Source organism: Stegodyphus dumicola, chromosome X1 (genome assembly GCF_044657685.1).
Source record: "Stegodyphus dumicola isolate Sdum_Otavi_A_Nest chromosome X1, ASM4465768v1".
Lineage (NCBI taxonomy): Eukaryota > Metazoa > Arthropoda > Arachnida > Araneae > Eresidae > Stegodyphus > Stegodyphus dumicola.
The window spans coordinates 164,653,059-164,672,986 of record NC_140780.1 but is presented as its reverse complement, the minus strand read 5'-3'; the positions used below and the strand labels follow the sequence as shown (position 1 = coordinate 164,672,986).

Here is a 19,928-nt window from a genome sequence, read left to right as displayed (position 1 = left end):
TAATCATATGTGAATTATATCTATCAATATGTGTGTGTTTTATGCATAGAAATATGAGTGTGTGTGTATTCAGTTTTCAGAATGTCAGATTTCTAGCAAATAATCTACAAAGCTTTTTTCTCTTAATTTTTCCCATCTTCACATTCAGTTTTTTAAATAATTAAGATGAATATATTCATACTTAATATTTCTGCACAACTTGATTTATCACTTAAAAATGCATTTATTTAATTTTGGATAACGTGGGATGTTAATTCCAGTAGTATATGGTTTTTAATAGTAGAATAATTTCTCTAAAGAAGCTTTTGTTTGTTTTTATTTTTTAATTCCTTTATAAGAAAATTACATAATAATATTAGAAATAATTAATCTGTTACTCCTTACACATGTCTGAAATATGTTAACAGAAAATTTTCATTCAATAGCTTTATAAATTTATTTTAAGCAGTATTTTAATTTAATAAAGAACTAGTGTTGATAAGTGAATTTCCATTGCTTTCTTTATACATTTAGTTTAGAATTCAGTTTTCAGTGCATGTAATTATTCTCCTTCATGGCCCTCGAGCGGCCGAGCGGTAAAGTCGCTTAAAATTGGTAGTTCGGTTCGAGGTTCGAAGCCCGTGAATGGGCTGGCTGCATGAGTGTTTTCGTGGTTTTCTCCATGTGTAACATGTATACGAGCCAGTTTCCCTTAGAAAGTCCTCCACGAAGGCATCCCTCCCCTTAGGCAGATAGCCCTCGAGGCTGCGGCTGAGTGGTAAAGTGACTGGAACGCTGATAGTTTGCTCTGAGTTTGATTTCAGTTGGACAGGCTGTTCCACATGCATAACGTGGAGAGTTTTTTCCTTAAAAAATCCTCCACAAAGACATACCTCCCACATACACCTTGTATGCTTTCCATAATCAAACAAACCAAACCAACCCTCCAAGCAAAACAGCTCCTCAAAAGAAATTCTTCATATCTGTCAAGCAAATGACATTCGTTAATGTAACAAACTGTAATCATACATACTAAATCAAACTCAGAAGTTGTTATTAATTATGCTTACAGAAACAAAGTACAGATTTTGTTGATTAATTTGCATTTTTAGAAATAGTTGAATAAATTTCTGACCTTTATTAAATACAGTGAACTCTCTCTAAGATGACCACTAGCAGTTCTACATGATTTCAATTTTGTGTAAAGCTTGTCATTTCAAAAAGAAGATGTTCAGTACCAGAATTTGTGTATTGAGGAGAAGTAGTCAGTTTCAGAAGTGATCACAAAGAAAAAGTTTACTGTATTAAAATGATAATCTGTTTCTAACTTTTTTGCAGGGTTTGATTTGGTTTATGTGATTTATAGCAATTTATAGCTCGAGGGCTATCTGCCTAAGCAGAGGGATGCCTTCATGGAGGACTTTCTAAGGAAAACTGACTTGTATACACATTACGCATGGGAAAACCATGAAAACGTGTCCATGCAGCCAGCCTGTTCGAGGGATTCGAACCTCAGACCGAACTACCAGTGTTCAGCGAATTAACCGCTTGACGCTGGTGGGCTTTATCTAAATAGTCCATGTTAAGATTTAATCTAGGAAATGAATAATGTTGAAGCTGAAATTAAAATTACATAAATTTGAATATCATGTAATGTTAATCTCAAATTTCGTTTCCTGTGATGTGATTTTTTTTAATGTAGAGACCAGACTCTGGTATATTGATATATATATATAAACTTTAAATATAGTATGTATGAAGCCTTATATTTGAGTATAATACTGAAAAAGGTTCGACATATGAGAAAATAAATATATGTTTTCTTCACATGTTATGGAATATTCATCCTTGACTTAAGGGAACATGAAGTTACACAGTTTTAAATTTAAAGTTTACAGAAAAATGTATGATAGTCACAAGTTTGACAAAAGATCCTTTGCTCAAGTGATAAAAGGCTTTGGGGAACATAGATTCTAATTAGAAATGTGTGCTAAATACGAGGCAATTGGCATCCACAAAAATCCAGTGTATTAATTTTAATACTGTTTTAGGTTCTTACATATTATCCCTTTGACCGGCCAAGTAGCATGATCGGTTTGGTTTGGTTTATTTAATTATGCAAAGCACTCGAGTGCTATCTGCTTAACAGGAGGGATGCTTTTATGGAAGACTTTCAAAGGGAAACTGGCTCTTAAACACATTACACTTGAAGAAAACCATGAAAGCGCCCATGCATTCGGCAAAATTGGAAACCTGGGCTAAATATCTAGTATCCAGCGACTTTACCACTCAGGTGCTGGTGGTCTGGCCCTCGATCCTATTAAACTAAAATTCATCTATATTTATAAACGGCTTATCAAAAAAATGCACACACTTTAATAATAAAAGAAAATTCGGTTAATCTTCGGATTATGGTAACTTGTCGAAAATTTGGCGACCAACTCTGCTACAGCAACCTGCTAGTGGTTTTTTTTTTTTTTTTTTTGTACGCCATTATGGCATTGCGCACACTCTTGACTTTATCCATGTGCACTGCTAAAGTCCTAGCTAGCAACATTTATCGCCAAACTACCTGTTATTACCTGCCAAACTACCATATTCCAAAGATTAGCCGAAAATTCTTGTGCTTTAGTATTGAACTTAATTATAATTAAATCATACATATCAGAGGCTATGCTAGGTTTAATAAAAATATTTATGAATATGTACCTGTACAGTTACTTAGATTGCTCAGTCACAGCGGTAGCCATTAACAGCTAGAGTTATAGCACAATACTGAGCAGCTATTTGAACAATGTTTAGTCGATGTGTCTGAGGCGACTGCTGCACATTCTGCCATAATTTTTTGATGAAGGACCTCTAGCCTAACCAATTTCTTATACAACACAACATCCCTCAGAGTCCTTCAAATCCATTTTGGTTCACAGTCATGTATTACATATATGTGAGAGTACACATGTTAAGGAAATATCATATTACATATTATAAAGGTAATTCAACTTAGAAACCAATATACAGATATCATCTATTAAAGTTTCTATGTATTTTTCTGACAGATCCTGTATGTGAAGTTGTACGTTTCATTAGTTTCACCTATTAATTAACTTAGGGTTTTATTGTACAGGATATCTATGAAACTGAACCGATAAATTTTCATATCTGTTCATTTGTTTGCTTTTCATATATTTTTTTAATAGTTTTATTTTTTATGTTGCTTTACATGACGTCAATTTAAACATAAGAAAGCAGAGAACAAAAGAAATTCACACTGAAACTAAATTTAAAATTAGTCTGAAGATTACTGATATAAAATAGTGTCTAATTTATCAAAATTACATAAGAGGGCAAATAAATAATTAGCATATTCAGATATTTATTATAAGCAAAACTTTTATATTCTTAACAGTAAAAATGCACATATTACAATGCAATTAATTTATTACTTGCAACCACCTCAGTAGAACTCGTCAAATTTTTAAAATGTGCCTAACTCTAGCAACCATGCTCATAACAATCCTTTAATAGAACAATGTCGCCATTTTTGTATAGTACATTCTTTATGTTGTATTTCAAGTTTCAACATTTTTTATGAACAAATTGTGATATTTTTTGCCTTAATTTTAAAATATGCTCTTTGGAATTTATCAACAATGGAAAAAACTACAGTGGAAACTCTACAGCAATACAAAATTTCTAAAAGATAGAAAAAGGAAATGCATTTGGTAGATAGCTGATGCTGCTGAAGTTTGTGTGATGCCGAGTCTCTGAAATTATTTAATTTTTTTTTTCAAGAAAAACAAACCGCTTACAGAAAGATTTGGAGATGAACGTGCTTTATTTCCTTATTTAATAATTAAAATTTATATTTCAAATTCTAAAGTATGTTTTCTTTTCATAATTTGATAATCTTAGCCAACTTATGATAGATATCAATAATTTGGGTATCTATTTAAGAAAAGTTGTGAAAACCATCAATTTGCACCCAATGAATAATTTTTACATATTCATATGTTAAATCCAAGTTGAGCTAAGGTAGTTGTGTTAATCTGTAAGTATTATTAATTTTACAGGCAAAACACTGTATTCTTTTATATACTGTAATATTGAGTTTGTGCTGAAATTATGTAGTGGCAATAATTTTACTTAAGAGAGAAATTTTTCAATATTACAAGTTTACATTTTGGTTAATTTTTTATGTGATAAAAAGCAGCATGTTAAAAGTTGTAGTTCTTAAATTTTGTAATAGTACTAAGTATTATATTTTAAATTACTCAATGACTAATCCAGAAATAAATAATTTAATTCTGTATACTCGAAGAAAATCATTTCTGACTGGCATAAAAATCAGAATTTTGAAACAGTAGTAGAAAAATCATTAAAAATACTTAGTTTTAAAACTCGAATGCAATAAAAACAGGTTAGCATGAAATGTCTGAGTAAAAGATAACTTGTTATCATTATGTATATGTTACTGTGAAAGACCGAAAAATGAGAATGTCGACTTTCAACGGAGAATGTCAACATTCACCAAATGCGTTGGTGAAAGATCGGATATTGCACTACATTCTTGTACATTCGGATCCTCACCAGTGTATGTCGACAATCACAGATATGCTCTGGTGTAGGTCGAAAAGAGAGGAGTATATGTACACGCTGTCATTGCAAAAGGAAGTGTTCCACAAATAAATGCAGTTGTAAAAGCAAGGGCCTCTTGTGCAATTCAAAGAGTAATAATAGTTTATGTTGTTGCAATAAATAAGATTGGAATCACATAATTTATTAAGTTTTTAACTTCTATTATTTTCCTTTCTCATTTTGAATGTACTGTGTGTTTTAAGTTCTTATGTTCTTATTTTAAGTCTCAAGTGTGTTTTTTTGAGACTGAATTACAGAGAAGATATAATATTCTTATATGTTCAACATTCACCATTGGCACATGGTGAATGTCGACATTTACCGGTGTAAGTCAGAAATAAAAGTATTTGGAAAATATTTCGGACATACACCAAGCGACTATGTGAATGTTGACATTCACCGGCGAATGTCGACATTCTCCAGATTTCGGTGTTTCACCGTAACATATATACAGTCATTCTTATGTAAAATAAATGTTACACGCTTTCTTAGACCTCTGCTTTTCAAACTCTATCTATTAATCTGAGAATTTGATTATTTCAGTGTAGTAAATAAATAAGTTTTAATAAATGTATTATAGACGTCAATATGTTTGTTTTTTGTAACATATACTTTGAACATTTTAATTAAATAATTTTTCATCAATAATGTGTGCATATATTTTACTTATGATGAAGAGAAAATAACATTTAAAAAAGGAATTATAGACTGAAAGTATTTTGTAAAAGAAGATATTGGAAAAGGAAATTATTGCAATTCATAGAACTTGTAAATGAATAAATGTAATAATTAGTATCATATTGTTCTTATTTATTAAGAATGGATATTAAATTATTGATAATAGAATGGACTTCTAAATGTGAAGCACTTATGTGAACAATAATACTAATTCATAACATTCTGATCTTGATTTTCAGTACTTAATGTAAAGCATTATTGACAGCTTAGTGGAACTTATATTAAATAGTTGCAGTGCAATCTTAAGTCCAATGTATTTATTACAAGATAATGAAATTATAGTCTGGATTTTAATTCAAAACTCTTTTCACATATCTTTAAAAGCCCAATTTTAACCGGTACTTTTCTGTTCTCGGGACAGGATTCAGACATGTAATGTATGTATCCACGAGTGGTTTGGGTTTCATTTTAGTTTAGTATGGCAAAGTACACTAGGTCTATCTGCCTGTGGGAAGGGATGCCTTTGAGGAGGACTTTCTAAAGGAAACTGGCAATTTTTAAATGCACAAACTTCACAGTTAAAAATACATACTAATATAAGAAAATCAATATAAAATTCTTTTTCTCAAAAGAAAAAAAAAAAATTGCCTGTTCAAGACATATTTTATCAAGTCCAACCATCAGTGGAAACCCAGGTAATCAGTCTTTAATACGACAAAATGTAAAATTTGAAATACAACTTTAAGTTATTTTTTTTAATCCATTCAGTTTTGGCTTATGTAAGTTTCACTGTATTTAACTAGATGTAAAGAACTATAAACACACATTCACACAATTCACTTGAAGGTATGTTTCCAGGAAATAAAAGTATACTTATTGGATTCAATTCAACATTACACCTTAGAACACGTAATGATACCTCATTGTTAGACATTTCCGATAGTCTTGAAATAGCATAACTGGTAAAATATCTTTCTAAATTCAGTTCTTGTTAAATTATGTTAAGCATCATTTGGCATTTGCAGTTTTATAACTAAATTAGATTTCAGTAGGTCTATTAACTAAGCACTTACAGTTATTCACTATTATTTTCTTAACATTTCAACAAAACAATGAACTTCCTTTCTGAGAATGCATACTGAACAATGAAAATTCCAAATATTATATATGCTTTATCAGAACTATAATGTCAGTTAATAGTGGTTTTTTTTAATTGAATTTGATTAATTCAAGCAATTCACTTGAAGGTATGTTTCCTGGAAATAAAACTATACTTATTCAATTCAGCGTTACACCTTAGAACAAACAGGTAATGATACCTCATTGTTAGGCATTTTCAATAGTCTTGAAATATCATTACTGGTAACATATCTTACTAAATTCAGTTCTTGCTAAATTTTGTTCAGCATCATTTAGCATTTGCAGTTTTATAGCTAAATTAGATTTAAATAGGTCTATTACACTAAGCACTTACAGTTATTCAGTATTATTTTTTTTACATTTCAGAAAAACAATGAACTTCCTTTCTACGATTCCAAATATGATATATGCTTTACCAGAACCATAATTTGTCAGTTAATAGTAATTTAATCTTCATAGATAAGCATATCCAACAGTCTTGAAATATCAGAGCTGGTAGCATATCTTAAATATATTCAGTTCTTATTAAATAACATGTTCATCATTTAACTTCAGTAGTTTCACAGCTAAATTACATTCCAATATGTTCATTAGAGTGGACACACTTTTTCATCTTTTATACTCTTTACGTTCTAATAATGAAATGAGGTTTATTTCTAAGAAAGCATATTGATTTCTTAATCAAAGCACAATTAATGTTGTAAATATTCAGATAGATATATATGAAATGTATTTTAAGGATTTCTTGACACACACTATGTCAATTCACTGCAATAGTTACTGGTGGCATTTTGATTCAAAATATTTACTGCATTAATTACTGACACAAAATAGCACTTGGATTCACTAACTTAATATTAACTTCACTTTGTTTAATTCCCGCAGGTACATTTTATATAGTAGATGATTTAAGTCACTGTCACTTAAAAGTTTCTGATTATCAATATGCAGAATAATTTGTAAATCACACTTTACATATAGTATCTTCCAGCCATCAGTTACTTCTATCTGACTAGATCTAATTTTGTATTGGAACAGTAGAATAATCCTTAATATTCCGAAACAAACATTAAATCGTTATATACAGATATATACGCATATATATACACTTTTATTCCGAAAAACTAAATGTACATTCAAAAAACGCACTTCGTAACTTCCGAACAGTAGAATGTAAACAAACGTCAGAAATATGACGTCACTCATGTGGGCGGAGTTAATGGAACCCTCATCTGGACTGTCAATGGCCAAATTCAAGCCGTTGTCCTAGCAGTGTACATTTTGCTTATGAGTTTTACAAAATTCCGCAAATCGGAACCCGGAAGTGTGTTCTACGTCATCACCGGATATGTACCTTTGATATATCTGTTGGCAACAAAGCTTGGCGAGCATTTGGCGTTATTTTTTTTTTCCGCAAGCTGAAGAATTGGCGCGAATTTAATTTACGTGTTAATATTAGCGGGAGTGAGGTGTGTATTTTTTGCGCCATTTTTCTCGCATTACTTGAGCTATTTACTTTTTTTTTCTATTAATAATTATTTGTATTTTGTTATATTTATGATTAGTGTTTGATTTGATTTTCATTTAATTTATAGTTGCATTTTATTTACAGTATATATTACCAAATTATTGATCTGTGTTTCGATTTGTAGTTGTGTTTGTTTTGCCGATATGCAACCAAAAAAGATGAAATTGCTTATAACTGGAGATTCAATGGTTAAATATTTACCTGCGAATCTTCTGAATTATGAAGTAGATTTACATTCTTTTCCTGGTGCAATGATAGAAAGGTTAAATCCTTTTTGGACAATCGATACCATTTGATTTTGGTACATGTTGGTACCAACAATTCGAATGACAATGTTGAAGTTATTCTTAAAAAGTACGATTGCCTCTCTAGGGATATTAAACTTTGAACCCAAATATCAATGTTATCATTTCAGATATCCTACCATATGATGAAGATTTTTTCACAACTTTAAATCAGCGAGTAGCAGCTTTGAACCGTTTACAGGTAATTAGTAGAAAAGTTGTAGAAATTAATTCTCAACTTGAAAATTACTGCCAAAATCGAGAAGCTTTTTTTTGTTTGCAGGTTGTCTCATCAATTTGGAGCTAGGTTATTGGCTAGGGATGGATTACACCTAAACCGTCTGGGGAACAAGAAACTTGTGGCAGTTTTCCTGGATAATATCAAGACTGTTATGACTTCAAAGCCAGTTTCTGCAAAGGTAAGTCATTTTGTATTGTCTTGTGTTTCATTTACTGCATTGGATTTTCCACCGCTGAGTGATTCTTTTGTTTCTGCAAGCCCTTCTTATCCTCTTTATTCAACTGTTTTGAAGCATGGTTGTGCTGTAGATGCTACTAAGAAGGCTAATTCTGATTTGAGAAATGCTGCTAAAGCTGCTTCTGGCTCTTGACTGAAGAGTGTTGCTATTCCTGGTGCTGGATCGCGTTTTAAATGTGTTGTCCATGGTGGTGACTTTCATTCAAGGAAAGCTGTTAACCCCACAGATGGTTCTAGTTTGCATCTGCAAAATGATACCACCCCTGGCTCACATCCTAAAAACGTTGCCAACCCAGATGCTAGCTCTCGGTCTGATTGCATGGTGGTGGATCACTCTGTAGAACTGATTCTGGTTTGCATGTGAGGAATGAGACTAAACCTAGATGTCATTCTAGAAATGTTGCCATACGTAGTGTTGGCTCTCATTTTAAGTATGTTTCTGTCCATGGTTTTGGTTCATATCCCAGGAATGCTGCCATCCCTTGCTCTGGTTCTGATTTGCATCCAAGGAACATTGCTACCCCTGTCCCATGCCCTAAGAATGTTGTCATTCCCGTTGTTGGTGTCCATAGTACTGGCGATCATCCGAAGAAGCTGCTTTTGGTTTGCATTCAAGGAATAACGTCACTCCCAGCCCCTGTCGTAGAAATGACACCCTTGTTGATGTTGACTACTCCAGACGTGTTGCAGTCCGTGGTTCTGGCCGTTTTCTGAGGAGCAGTGCTAGTTCCACTGTTAATTCTTCTACGAACACTACTGTCCCAATTGCTAGCTTTCAGAAGAATCCAATTCGTGCTTTTGGTGATGGTGTGTGTCCAAGAAAGGATTTGACTGTTAGTGGCGATTTGCATCTGAAGAATGCTGCTTCAGCTGTTTTGCGCCTAGAAAGTGTAATGGCCTACACGGGATCATCACTAAAAAATGCAGTCGCTGCTGCTGGTTGTAGTGTACAGCAGGCAAGTGCTGTTTCTTTCAGTGATTGTTATCCATTGTATTGTTCTTCTGTTAGTGGCAAAGGGATTTTAAAAAATCATTCAACAAATTTTTATATTTCACAACCTAAATTTGTGTACAACAAAAGATGACTTTTACTCTGCCTCTAGTTATGCTTTGCAGGAAAAGAACATTTCTATGACCAGAGGAAGCGCTTCTTGTAGTTCTGGCCTAAGTTTCTTTCACTTTAATAAATTTTGTTTACTAAAAGATCACGTAGAAAGCAGTGAAATTAATTGTCAAGAGAGGGAAAATAAGTCTATGTGTCCTATTCTGACTGGAGGGGGGGGTCCGAAATTGACTGTAATGCACCATCGCTTTACCCTAGAAAATGTGATGTTTGTAAAAAAAACTATAAAACTAAAAATTCTTTTAATAATCATAAAAAAAATTGCAAAGAAAAACTGAAAATTTTAAACTTTCATTAACTTCTCCTCAAAGTAATATTGCTATAAACATTGATAATGTATCGAGTGTTAAAACATTAGAAACCAAAGAATATATTAATGACAAAATAGAAATGGCTTATCTTCATAAATGTGAAATATGCTTGAAAACGTATAAATCGAAAAATTCATTTTATAAACACAAAAAAAAAAAAAAAAAAAAAAGTTCAAATAAACAAGTACCTGATTTAAAACAAAATTTTTCATCTGTTTACCCTCAGAAATGTCTAAATTGTGATAACTGTTATCCTTGCAAATTATCATTTTTTAATCATAAGAAATTTTGCACAAAACTTAATAAATTGTATGTATGCTTCATACCTGATTGCCATAAGTCTTTTACATATGTTTTAAATTTTAATAAGCATTTAGCAGATGAACATAATTTAAATAACTCAAAAGAATATTCATTTGAAACAATGAGTTATTTTCAAGACTGGATAGAACTGGAAGGAACCTCGACATTTACTTCATTCAGGAAGTTTTCTAAAGTAACGAAAAATTCTAAAACTTATCATTATTATTGTTGTCAGTTTACCACGCAAGGTTATTCTGATTTTGAAAAAATACTAGTCGGAAAAATAAAAAATTTACAATTTCAAAAAATTTATGCTGTCCAGTCAGAATGTGGGCGTGTGAAGAAATGAATAAAATCTCTGTTTTTTACTTTCCTAAACATAATCATGAGCAAAAGTTGGAAAATTGTAAATATCAGCCATTGAAACAAAGTACGCGATGTTTGATAAAAGCAAATTTACATTTGTCTGTGCCTCCACAAAAAATAGGGATATCTTACAAGATGGATCAGGAAATCACGAGAATAGAAATAAATTCCCTGTAAAGGAAAGCTTTGTCTCCCGTAAAGCTATTTGTGCTTATTCTAGATATTTAAACAATTCATTGCGTCCAAGTAGTGATGCAGTTTCTATTAATTCAATCATTGAAACTTTAAAATGTGAAGCATACAATCCTGTGTTATTATAATATATATTATAAGCCTCAGAATAATTCAACTTTGTACGGTCCAACTGATCTAGATAATCTTCCAAATCGTAAAGTATCGTTTGCTTTTGGTCTTCAGACACGTGAACAGAAAGAAATGAGGATAAAAGGTTGTACAGAGATTCTATGTATCGATTCTCCGCATAAGACTAACCAGTATGATTTTTACCTTCTTAATCTTATAGTACCTGATGAATTTGGTTGTGGCTATCCAGTTGCTCATTTTATTACTAATTTTCTATATGCTGGCACTCTTTATTGTTTATTTAATAGTTTAAAGTGTCGTGTACCAAATTTATATGTAAACTGCGTAATGACAGATGATGACAAAGTTACATATCCTGCATTTTCAAAGGTTTTTGGCCAAAATGTTAAGCATCTTTTATGTTCGTGGCACGTACGCCAAAGTTGGTTCTGACAACTTAATTCTAAAGTGGTAGATAAGGAAGTACGACAAAAAATGCTAGGAGAATTAACAAAAATATTACATAAAAGAAACCAGATCACTTTTCATGATCAAATAAGGAAGTTTTTGAATGACTATTCTAGGAAAAGTAGAGATTTTATTGAATACTTTTCTGAAAATTATAAAAATAGATTAGAAGAATGGGCTTTATGTTATCGGAACTTTCCATATGCATTTACTGATACTAACATGTACTGTGAATCTTTTCACAATCAGTTGAAAACTGTTTATTTTAAGCGGAGACATAATAGACGATTAGATATTTTAATTTCTACACTTCTGACAATTGAGAAAGATAAATATTTAAAGCATACCTATAAATTATACACTAATGTATCTCCCAGAAATTCCATTTTTTGTTTAAGTAGGCATCAGAGAGGACTAAAAATTAGGGACAGTGATGTAAATAAATGCTCTGATAATTCTTGGACTGTTTGCTCCCAGGCAAAAAATAAAATATATATTGTGCAGCATCTTTTTGAAATTTGTCCGTGTCAGAATTTTTGCTTTTATAGATGCCCTTAAGTATTGTGTCTCATTGTGTAGTCACTTGTATCATGGCAATTGCTTAGATAAATTGCTGTGCAAACATATACATAAAGTGCATTCATTTCTTAATAGACAAAATGATTGTATGTTTAATCCCTCAGAGATTAATCTTAAATCGAATCAGAAATTCAATGGAAATATGAAAGCAATAAATGTGTATTCTGTTAATCATTACATTCCACAAAGTATTGAACAGAGAGTAAATCCATGTGAAAAGTTTGTAGAAGAATTACTGTGATTAATAAGACAACGAAAAGTCCAAAATGTCATGTTAAAGTGAGTTCATATAACATTAAATTCATTAGTTTCAGAATGTAGGGGAATTTTAAACTCGAATGAAAATTCAAGAAGAGTTTCAAGTGCATCGTGTCCGATTTCACCAAATCAAAAACTTAACCCACAATTGTTTAAAACTTCTAAAAAAAGAAAATTACAGAAACATCAGCAGAACAAGAATCGAAGATTTTAATGATAGTGTAGATGACCCAGAAATAAATGAATGTGTGGAAAAGAAAATTAAATTTAAAGCCATAGCATTTGATTTAAATAACAATGATCAATATCTGTGTGATTTAACCAGAATTGATCAAAATAAATCTATAATTGATGCTTTTTTGTTTAAAATATTAAACAGTTATGAAAATTTTGCCTTTGTTAAGTCTAATTTACAAATACCTAAAGCAAATTCCTGTATTAAAGATCTGTTATTAACAAGATTAAAATCAGCAAAATTATTTTTTATCCCTGCAAATTTAAATTGTCATTGGATATTAATAGTAGTAAATATTCCAGATATGATATTTGAATTTTATGATCCACAAAATAAATCATGTGTGCAAGAGTATCAAATTTTAATTCATACATGGTGTAAGGTTTTAGCTAAAATATTTGCTACTAGCACTAAATGGAAAATAATTTATCCTTTGCATATTTTTCAAACTGATAATATGAGCTGCTGTGTTTTAGTATGTTACTATGCTTATCAGAGGATTAAAAATCAAAGTTTAAATATGCCAGTTATTATAACTGAATTCCGGAAAATGATATATGAGCATATAATTTTAAGTGATTGATATATTTAAAGAAATTAAAAATAAGAAATGTTTTTCAGGACAGCATTCCATTCCTTTGGTAATGCTTGAGAAATATAAAGTATAGTGGACAAATATTTTGCAGTTCATCTGCTGCCATACAGTTTCTATAAAAGAATTTTTTTTTTTTTTTTTTTTTTTTTTTTGAGTTTGCTTTATTTTGTAATGTTATATGGCTAATAAACAAATAAAAATGCTTATGTTTGTATGTAACTTGGTAGTATAATAATAGTATAAAAGAAAATTGTTAAAGTAGGCAACAATGAGCCCTTTTGGCCAGGGTGATACCCCCAATTGTGGATAATAGAGAATAGTTCATTTTATGTTAACAATGCATTCTCGGGGACCTACATGCCAAAATTTTCTCTTTTTTTTAAAGAGGAATCAGAAAATTTGTACTTTATCCCATTGACTGTGAAGGATTTCCTCAGGAATGATTGGTGGGTCTGTACCAATTTTCATGGCCAATGGGGTAATATGTAAGTACTGAAAATTTTTCTGTTCATAATTAATCTCATAACATATCTGATCATTTTTAATATTTCAGGTTTATGTTTGCAAAATGAATGGTGCATTGTTTTCAGTGATCTCGTGTTTCACAATTGAATTTAGTCTTCTTTATTCAGTAAACGATGGATATCTGGTATGTGTATAAAGAGTCAAGAGCAAGCTCTGCCAGCAGAATTTTCTGAAACTGAAACTAGTACTCATAAATTTTGAAATAATATGGTTGAATAATAATATTTATACTCTATTCAAGGAATTTTTATCTGATATGTCTTTATTTTCAGAAATAAAAGATGAATAAAAGCTATGTAAAATAATTATGTATTCTGAATAAAGTCGGAAAAAATTCTCCATTTTTGAATTATTTTTTACTGAAAATTGCTCCACATATTATGAATTAGTCATCTGTGAAGCATAATACAGTCAAAAGTCGTTAATTCGGACACCCATAATCCGGAATGATCTATAATCCAGACCTCAAAGCTAAAAACTTTCTGCGCATGTGCCGCGTTGGCACAGGCGTTTTACGCGTGCGCGTAAGACCTTGACTACTGCGCATATGCGTGTGCGCAAGTGCAGAATACGTTTTCGCCTGCGCGTTTAATGTATAACGGACGGTGTAAGCTAAAATTATCTAATTATCTATTTCAGTTAATGTTAATGATTGCGTTGTTCCTTAATCTTCGAATTGGATCCCGCGTATTATTTTTTGCAGACTGTAAGAGCAATTTTATAAAAGTAAACTTGAACTTTCGATTATGTCAAATAGAATTTCCGATGCTGGAACTTGCAAAGGATCTACAAAACGAAAGTATGTTTCGATGTCCAACAAACAAAAAGTGGAATTGCTGCAAAAAATGGATAAAGACATGAAGAATGTGACAGAGAGGTTAGTGAAAACGAAAAAATTTCGATTGACAAGTTAGTCGATGTTCTCGGCACAGCAATTAACGGGACTTTGTAACTGAACAAGAAATTATGTCTGTTTATAGAATTAAAGAGAAAGTATTATCACATAAAACGAAGCAACTTAAACAACTTACATTGAAAGAAATGTTTAATAAAGTAAACAAATAAATATTAAGCCTTTTTTTTTTTTTTTTTTTTTTTTTTTTTTTTTTTTTTTTTTGTAAATTTTGATACCCTTTAGATCATAATTGCTCTTTATTTCATAAATTACGGTTTCATATTTTTAATTTTATAATTTCTGCATGCCATCTTACCAGATTTAAACTGATGATCTATAATCCGGTGTCGCCGAAGTCCCGACGAGTCCGGATTAACGACTTTTGACTGTATAATATAAGTATTGTTTCTTACAAGACATGAATAATACATTATCCCTTCTTAAATAAAACATATTTTCATTCTTTATTTCATCATCCATGATATCAATTGATTTTCATTAAGATTAAAAAACATTATAGTCACTTAAAAATGTGGACACTTGTTTCCTGGTTAATAAGAGTACTTGCATATTTGTAAGTTTCAGTACGCAAAGCCATATACAAATTAAACTTTCACACATTCCAATAACAGAAAAGGTCCTGCTCCCAATAATTAGATATTTTAATTTTCAACATTCAGAAACAAAGAAGTACGAGTGAACTTGCTGCTAATCAAAAAGATGAATATACTGGTCTTGTAATAGTTATGGAAAATGAGTGCTGAAGTTACAGCCCATTTTTTTAATTTTTAACTATTGCAAAATAAGGAGGCATAAAAATTTATGTGTCAGGCAAAGGGCTTGCGGTCTTTCACACAGAAGAGTTTAGCCAGATTTATCTAAAGCATTCAGGGAATTAAATATCTTGTAATTTTAATTCTAGAATAAGTCTTATCATTACTTAATAGTTAGATAATGCCTATTATTATTTCCTGTCATTACAAAAGCACTTGCTGAAATTTCTTTGTTTATCATTTGCATCGATGGTTTTAAAGAATTGAATTTTTTGCAGAACTCCAATATCCATAAATTGTTTGACACATTAAAAATAAGAGAATATTTGCTCTAAGCATATACATAAAATCCAGATTTGATTTAAACATTCATAACTAAAGAACAAACACTGCTTTTACAAAAGGCCATGTTTTCTCCCATTTTGCATCAGTTACAATTATTTTCATGCACATGAGTATATTTTGAAGTGTTAAATTAATTAATTATCATTTCTATTCTTGGATGCTATATGCCTGAGAAAATAAAACTTAATGCTAATCTGTATCCAAAATCTGATATCTAATTATTAATCTACTAAACCAAAATAATGAGGTTTTATAGTGCATGAATTGGGCAAAAGTGGGCAGTTAAATTCGAACTTGTAATATTCTGTAGCAACCATTTAAAGTACGTAGAAATGCAAAGTACCTCTTCTTTGAGTTACTTTGCAATTCTATGTACACGTTTCCTAATGTTTTCATTAAACGTAAAACTTAACAATTCTAACACATTCATAAATCTCTTAAATTATTTGTATCATAGTATATTAGGAATGATTCTTGGAATTTAAGTGTTAATTATTTCATCAATGTTGAACTGTGCTGTTTTTATCCAACAGTGTGAATAAATGTGACTGATTATAACAGTAACTAATATTGTGATATGCAAAATAGGGGTGTAAAAGGCCTACAAACAACAAGCAATTCTAAAAATTGGGTCTAGTTAAGCACTGTTACTGATTAAAAACATCAGTGTCAGAAGTATATGGAATAAAATCTGCATTTTTAGAAAATGAGAGGCTTCATAAATGAATACGTAAGGAACCAAAAAAATATTTTTTAGAAACGAGATACTGTTCTGTATTGGTGTGTATGATTTATACTGAGAAACATGACATAAAAATTTAGATTATTTCAGATAGGAATTCACCAGAATATTTTGTGTTATGGTATATCATTTGTGTATGTGGAAGTGATTGATCTGTTCAAGATATAACTTTGTATTTTCATGCCAAAGATTACACCTACGAAACATGAAACATCCTATGAACTTTGCAAGGTATGAACGAAACATAAAAATAAGAATTGGTTTTATTGGTGCAAATTTAAATGCAGTATACAGTATCAAATATATACCAAACATTTTCCAGATTATCTAAACTGATAAGTAAAGACAAGAATACATCCAAGTACAGTTTTAAAATACTACTAGTACATATAAAACAAAATTGTTGTGAACTGTTGGAAAAAACTACAGAAAAATTTTAGATTTTGCTATGTTAAACCACGTTGCTTTGTTTATGGAAGTATAAAAATTAAACATGGCTTCTTCACAAACTTAATATATCTATAAAAAAGATTTTGTACTTTTCAAAAACGTTATCATAGGTTCAATGCCATATAAGCTATTTAAAGTTGTGTTCTATTATACATAACAGCCAAACCGATGTGATTAGGGAACCTAGAAACATTTGTACAGTATCAAATATATACCAAACATTTTCCAGATTATCTAAACTGATAAGTAAAGACAAGAATACATCCAAGTACAGTTTTAAAATACTACTAGTACATATAAAATAAATTGTTGTGAACTGTTGAAAAAAACTACAGAAAAATTTTAGATTTTGCTATGTTAAACCATGTTGCTTTGTTTATGGAAGTATAAAAATTAAACGTGGCTTCTTCACAAACTTAATATATCTATAAAAAAGATTTTGTACTTTTCAAAAACGTTATCATAGGTTCAATGCCATATAAGCTATTTAAAGTTGTGTTCTATTATACATAACAGCCAAACCGATGTGATTAGGGAACCTAGAAACATTTGTATGGACTGGAATATAACTATTATATTCTCTGGATTCATAAAAATGCTGCAGTTAATAACATCACTGTTATCTTTAATAAAATTCTGAAATAATTCAGATAATAATTAATAAAGTTTCATATGTGCAGAGGGGTATTTCTAGACCTATTCAGGCATAAGAATAGTTGTGTTACCTTTTGGACGCGAAATCCAAAGGTAGGAGTGAGGAATGGATGCATTTAGTACCGAGAATGATAGTTACTAAGCACTGGATGATCAGATTTCCAAAACATTTTTAAATCAAAGAGAACTTTTTTAACTTAGGTGGAGTGATTGGTAAAAGCAAACCACATAGTCTGAATAGATGTTCCAAATCTTCAGGTAATGTGAGGCTGTTTCCCTGAGAAAGATATCCCTCCAACTAAGCAGATAGCCCGTACATAATTTATAACATTCAATCAAAAAAGTTAAAGCTTGGTTGTCACTTGTTAACAGATTCACTAGTACAGAGTAGTGTACTAAATTTAGATAGCATTTTTAATAATAATTATATTGAAGAACATAGATGCCTGCCAATGCTGTTGATCGCCAGAAACCTACAAGTAAAGATCACTGATATGTGATATTGCAGTAAATTTACATACTTTCTTAAATAAAATCCAAGAATACTTGTACCCATGAAGATCAATTTTATAAGAGATCCTTCTCTGGTGAGATTTTAGCTATTAAGAATAGGACTATGAAACAAATTTATGAATGTGTTATTGCTCCTATTATAATGTATGGTGTTGGAGCTTGGGGTTCTAGGGCAGCGGAGTTGCTGAGACTAAGGAACAAATTGAATTCTATCCAGAGAGGGCCCACCAGCGGCCGAGCGGTAAAGTCGCTGAACACTGGTAGTTCGGTCCGAGGTTCGAATCCCGCGAACGGGCTGGCTGCATGGGCGTTTTCGTGGTTTTCCCCATGTGTAACGTGTATACGAGCCAGTTTCCCTTAGAAAGTCCTCCACGAAGGCATCCCTCCCCTTAGGCAGATAGCCCTCGAGGCTTTGCCATAATCACACACACACATTATCTATCCAGAGAGGCTGGCTGCTGGCAATCACAAGACGTTTTAGAACTGCTCCTACGGAAATTGCTAATATACTTGCGGGCATTCCGCCCATCTCGTTGTCCTATGACTTTTATTATAAAAAGTTTTTATTGAGATCAAGTAAGATTGACTTTTATACATATACAGATGATATTGTTTTTAACACTGCTTTTTATATTTTTAATTGTCATCTTTTACATCCAAGGGAAAGAAGATCAATTACTTTTAATAGATACATTCCTGTATTTAATGATATTGATGTCTATACGGATGGCTCGGGGTTGGAGGGAAAAATTGGCTTAGCATTTGTAGTGTTCTATCGTGGACTGGAGATTAAACATGCAAAGTTTAAATTAGAAAAATATAATTCGGTGTATCAAGCCGAACTGATTGCTATACAAAAAGCCTTGGAGTGGCTTGTAAGAAATCTGAATGAATCACAAATAATTACAATACATTCTGATTGTATGTCAGTTCTTCAAGCACTTTCTGACCCCGAGCAGCAAAATTTAAATATTCAAATTATTAAAAATTTGGTGGTACAATTGGAGGTATGGCATCAATTGAATTTTAATTGGGTTAAAGCCCATACTGGTTGTTTGGGCAATGAGAGGGCGGATGTCTAAGGTATTTCTCCCACTCGCCCAGCGTGCCTTCGTGGTGTAGTGGTTCTGCACACTGAGCCGGTATTCCAGAGGTCCGTGGTTCGATTCCCGGCGAAGGCGGTTGCTAATTTTTCATCTCTCTGGCTTCCAAAAAATCCTAATGTCTCTATAGTCTTAGCAAAAGAGGCAACAATGAGTAATGATATTGAAACTGTCGATGTACAAGCCTCCAGGAGAAGATGCATTAACATTATGAAGTGTGATATTGTAGATAAACGGCGGACTCAATGGGAAAACTGTGCTTAAAATAATATGTTCATGAAGATTTTTGTTCCTAAAGAAAATATGAATATTAACAATGACATTGACTTGAATCAGTTACTTACAGGTCATGGGAGATTTCCCTTTTATCTGAAAAGATTCCATGTTCAAGATAATGATTTATGTAAAGTATGTACAAAAGTAGGAGACAATGTCCACTTTATTACAGAATGTTACGTTAACCAGATGCATTGATGGAGCGAACATAGATTTTATGAAAAATGGTTTACTTAAGGCAAGAGGAATAGCGCATAAGATTATGAAGATTATTAACAACAATAAAGAAGCCATTATCAGTGTGTGATTCGTGTGTTGTATAGTTGTGTGGTGATTTTTGTACTGGCGTAGCCCGTATAGGGTCATAAGGCAAACTTTGTTTTGCAAGG

The 19,928-nt window shown here is 31.6% G+C and overlaps 1 long non-coding RNA gene across 2 annotated transcripts; it reads left to right on the top strand.

The window, feature by feature from the left end:
* The first annotated feature begins 5,951 nt into the window (after positions 1 to 5,951).
* Positions 5,952 to 14,125, top strand: LOC146993348 (uncharacterized). Of its 2 annotated transcripts, XR_015038671.1 has the most exons (3): positions 5,952 to 7,901; positions 8,376 to 8,663; positions 13,817 to 14,125. It is a non-coding gene; the product is annotated as an uncharacterized LOC146993348 (long non-coding RNA). The 2 variants fall into 2 exon arrangements; XR_015038670.1 differs by lacking the exon at positions 5,952 to 7,901 and having other exon boundaries at positions 7,908 to 8,663.
* Positions 14,126 to 19,928: the final 5,803 nt, after the last annotated feature.